At 46.5% G+C, this 5,152-nt stretch overlaps 1 pseudogene; it reads right to left on the reverse strand.

Annotated features, from left to right (window-relative positions):
- Positions 1–6: 6 nt before the first annotated feature.
- LOC110331821 overlaps positions 7–5,152 on the reverse strand; it is a 6,948-nt pseudogene continuing 1,802 nt past the window's right edge.

Here is a 5,152-nt window from a genome sequence, read left to right on the forward strand (position 1 = left end):
TTTTTCTTGTATAAAAACCCTTATGTGGTAGCCACAGCTGGAGCCTGGGTCCTCTGAACAGAGACTCTGGTGTGGGTTTTCACAAGATGATCAGTGAGTTCCTGAGAAGGAGATTTGGTGAACACCATCTCTTTTCAGAGGTCAGGGGTCAGGTAGCTATAGGTCTTGGAGGTGGCATCAAAGGTGGTCTTGACAAAGTTGCCCAGGGTGGCAGTGCAGCCCCTGGCTGAAGTGTAGCAGTCATCTATACCAGCCATCATCAGTAGCTTCTTGGGCACAGGAGCAGAGACAATGCCAATGCCTCTGGGATGAAATGCACCAGCAGAGTCACAGCGGCCTGTCACCTTGCAAGGAACAGTGTGGGGCTTGCCAGTCTTGTTCCCCCAGTAGCCTCTCCACACAGGGATGATGGAAAGCTTGGCCAAGATGATGGCCCCTCAGATGGCAGTGGCAACTTCCTTGGAGCACTTAATACCAAGACCAACATGACCATTGTAGTCCTCAATAGCGGCAAAAGCCTTGAACCTGGTCCGCTGGCCAGCCCGAGTCTGCTTCTACACTGGCATGATTTTCACAACTTTATCCTTTAGGGATGCACCCAGGAAAAAGTCAATGATCTCAGACTCCCTAATGGGCAGGGAGAACAGGTAGATCTCCTCCAAGGACTTGATCATCATGTCCTTAACCAGGCGGTCCAGCTTGGTGACAGGGATCCACTCCTTATCTTCGGCTTTACCTCCACGAACCTGAGGCCTCGACCATGACCGCGGCCCCTAAGACCTCTGCAGAATCCTCCGTGGAAGCTGCCTTGGCCTCCTAATGCTGGGCCCCAGTCCTCCTGCTGTCCAAATGGCCCTCATCTGCCATCTGGTATTTTCTAGAAGAGGAGGAGGAGGAGGAGGAGGAGAAGCAGGAGGAGGAGGAGACAGATACTTTTGGAGCATCAACTATATACCAATCAATGAGCTAGATGCTGGGAATATAATAAGGAACAAGAAATGATTCTTGAGGGCCAATGAAATGGCTTAGAGTGCAGAGGAGCTTGCCACCAAGACTGCTGATCTGTATTTGATCCTCAGAGAAGGAATAGATGACTCCACAGGTGTACTTTGTTCTACACACACACACACACACACACACACACACACACACACACACACACTCACACACACACACAAACCATTGAGTGGAATTGTGATCGTTTGTACATGGGCACACACACAGAGTAGACAGTCATACAGCTAAAATGTAATAAAAAAAAAAAAAAAGGGAGATGGAGGATGATGAGAGCCGTCTCTTGATCTCAAAGTGCTTACAGGTCAAGGTTTGGTTGGGAAGACACAGAGCCATGTCTACTTTGGAGAGCTGTAGGAAATGAGGGAGAATACAGGATCTGTGCTTCATCAGTTCTGGAGAGGGACGACACAGGTAAACAACTACAGTTGCCAGAAGAGAAAACAGCCAAGAAGAGCGAGATCGCTGCCAGTGATGGAAATCGAGAAGACTGCTGGAAGAGGGTTTGACTTGGACCTGCAGGGAGCTAGGTGAGGACTGGATAAAGTGAAGGGAGGACTTGGAGACAAGGGGAGAGGGCATTTGAGACAGAGAGAATGGCAAGAGCCAAGCACACAGTGTGTGTGCCAGGAACACACAGACTTGCTTGGCTAAGGCACAGCAGGCCAGTGCGAGCCTAGACTGGGTCCAAAGTGGGTCAGTTGAATAAGAATACCCATGACCCAAATTGTGCCCATATTTCCTATAATTTACAGCAGCGCTCCTAGGTGCACCCAGGGAAGGAGAAGTTTTGAAAAATTTGGTCACTTAGCAAATTGTTAGCAAGCCAGTATTGCTTTGAGAACCAGGACTGGCTTACTATATCACTCAGAAACTCAATATGACAACAACTGAAGGACAGAGGTCCTTCCTCATTCTATAAACAATATGTTGCTAAGTTTTATTTTCAGGGAAAAAATATCTCAGAAATGAGTTCTTTCCTTTTGCTCCCAGGTATAGAAGAAATGAGTGGACACCAAAAGAGAGGGAGAGGGGAAGAGGGGAAGGGAACAGGGAGACTGCTCACTTTGAGGAACAAAACTATGCTGAAGAATTCATTTGCAAAATCTGCAGTTGCCATAGCAGTTTGTCACTGACTCCTTTCCTACACAGACATCATCTTTGGCGTTAATCTTGAAGGAGATTGGAACTGTTCCTTTTCACCTCTTTTCCCTTTTCCTTTTCTTCCATCCAAATCCAGCTGCACATCTGGGAAGACTGTGGTGGCAGCAATTTCAGAAGCAGGACCCTAGGTTCAAAGGAGCAGCTTCAAGCTTGATCTGGGTTTAAAGGCTCAGTTTCTGCCTCCGGAGGCATCCTGGCACTTACTTAAGTGAGTGAGGAGGATAGAAGTTAAGGGAGGTGTAAGTGGCTTAAAAATAACACGGACGGGCTGGTGAGATGGCTCAGTGGGTAAGAGCACCCGACTGCTCTTCCGAAGGTCCGGAGTTCAAATCCCAGCAACCACATGGTGGCTCATAAACATCTGTAACAACATCTGTCACCCTCTTCTGGTGTGTCTGAAGACAGCTACAGTGTACTTACATGAAAGAAAGAAAGAAAGAAAGAAAGAAAGAAAGAAANGACTCCCTCTTCTGGAGTGTCTGAGGACAGCTACAGTGTACTTGCATATAATGAATAAATAAATCTTTAAAAAAAAAAAATAACACGGACATTGGTTTGCAGGTTATAAACAGTGTAATCAAAATCCTCTGAAACTCAGGGAGAGCCATGGCCCTATCAGGACGGAACAATAATGATTAGAGCATCAGACTCCCCAATGCCACTTCTTCCTCCCAACATCCCTTAAGAGATGACACAGCCAGTGTTCACTGAGCACGTACTTTATGTCGGTTGCTATTCCGACTCTGTATTCCCACCGAAGCTGTCACAGCCAAAACCGAAAAGCCGGGCCCAGGGTTCACTAACTGAACACAGGATGTGTGCCAGAGCACTGTGCTGAGAATGTGACAAGCATTTCCCAGGACAAGTGTCTCTGTTTTACTGGGGAGATAGAGAGGATAAATGGGTTGCTCAAATCTGCAGCCCCAGGAGCAAGACTCAAGGAAAGGCTTTTGTACTCTATAGCTCAAGAGCGTCAGTGCACCAGATATGGAAACCGAAGACTGGTTCAAGGTGTCACGGCCAGCAGCCGCAGACTGGCATCTCAATAGGGTCTGTCTAATACAAGAACTGAAATGCCGACATTTTGTAATAATGAAAGTAAAGGAAGGCGATTTGTTACTCCTCTTTTCTTTTTCTTTTTTTCCTTTCTGTTTTTTTTTTCCAGACAGAGTTTCTCTGGGTAGTCCTGGCTGTGTTGAAACTTGCTCTGTAGACCAGGCTGGCCTTGAATTTTCTGTAATCCTCCAGCCTCTGCCTCCATACCCTCTTCTGAGATCACAGGTATGCACTACCGTGCCCTGCCTTTAAAGACGCCTACAGCCAATAGCTGGGCAGAAGAGAGATAGGCAGGGTCTGGCGCACACAACATTCTGAATTCAGTCTGGAGCAGCATCCCTCCTCTCCCCAAAAATACGCCTCAGCTTGAGCCACTATAACTAAACACCTTGCCACTGGGCGATTAATTAATTAATTAATTAATCTAAAATAAGGACCCTGTAGCCGTCTTCAGACACACCAGAAGAAGGCATCAGATCTCATTACCGATGGCTGTGAGCCACCATGTGGTTGCGGAGAATTGAACCCAGGACCTTCAGAAGAGCAGTCCATGCTCTTAACCGCTGAGCCATCTCTCCAGCCCCCAGCAACAGCAACTTAAGGGCCTAAGAGATGGCTCAGCAGCTAAGAGCACACACTGCTCCTGTCCAGGATCCAAATTTGTTTTCTTTTTTTCTTTTCTTTTTTTCTTTCTTCTTCTTCTTCTTCTTTTTTTTTTTAATATATATTTTACTCAGAATGTAAACACAGATAGAAAGTCTAAATTACTCTAGAGCCATCAATACAAAGAATTCCAGGGTCTTCAAGGAAGAAAGAATGGGCAATAAAGCCGCCGAGCTATCCAAGGCCAGGTGATGACCTCATCTCCATGAGTCCCGTGCACCATGCACATCATTTAGGAATTCCGAAAGTTTTCTAGAGCCCATGTGAAACTGCTTGCAATCATCTGTAGCACTGGATCAGAGGATCCAGTGCCCTCTTCTGGCTTCTTTAAGCACCCAGACACACACGGCATACACTCACAGAGACATATATATATAAAATGTTTTTAAAAGAAAATTAAGGGGGGAAAGGGTTTTCATTTTTTGGCTCACTGTTTTAGAGCCTGGGGTACAATAGCTTGGAACAAGAAACCCCATCTCAAACAAGGTAGAAGGACCAACCCCTGACCTCTGACCTCTGCTAAATGTGCTGTGGTGTTCTGTGGTGTGCTGTGGTGCTGTAGTGTGCTGTGGTGTGCTGTGGTGCTGTAGTGTGCTATGGTGTGCTGTGGTCTGTTGTGTGATGTGCTGTGGTATGCTATGCTGTGCTGTAGTGTGCTGTGGTGTTATGGTGTGCTGTGGTATGCTGTCGTGTGTTGTGTTGTGCTGTGCTGTGCTGTGGTATGCTGTAGTGTGTTGTGTTGTGCTGTGCTGTGGTGTGCTGTAGTGTGTTGTGTTGTGCTGTGCTGTAGTGTGTTGTGTTGTGCTGTGCTGTGCTGTAGTGTGTTGTGGTATGCTGTGGTATGTTGTGCTGTGCTGTGGTGTTGTGTGCTGACACCTGTTTGTGCCTTCACTCTTAAACACATACACAAGATTAAAAATTATAATAATGCATACTATAAAACATAAATCCACAAGTCTGTAAAAATAAATCAAAAGCAAATGGGAAGTCAAAAAGATGTTTTTAATTATGTGTATGAGTATTTTGTTTGTACGTATATGGCACCAAAGGTGTGCCTGAAGAGGCTGGAGGACATCGGATTGCCTGAAAACCAAGTTACAGATGGTTTGTGAGCTGCCTGCTGTGTGTGTGTGTATGTGTGCTCTTTTTTTGGGGGGGGGGGTTTCGAGACAGGGTTTCTCTGTGTAGCCCTGGCTGTCCTGGAACTCACTCTGTAGACCAGGCTGGCCTCGAACTCAGAAATCTGCCTGCCTCT

Source organism: Mus pahari, chromosome 14 (genome assembly GCF_900095145.1).
Source record: "Mus pahari chromosome 14, PAHARI_EIJ_v1.1, whole genome shotgun sequence".
NCBI lineage: Eukaryota > Metazoa > Chordata > Mammalia > Rodentia > Muridae > Mus > Mus pahari.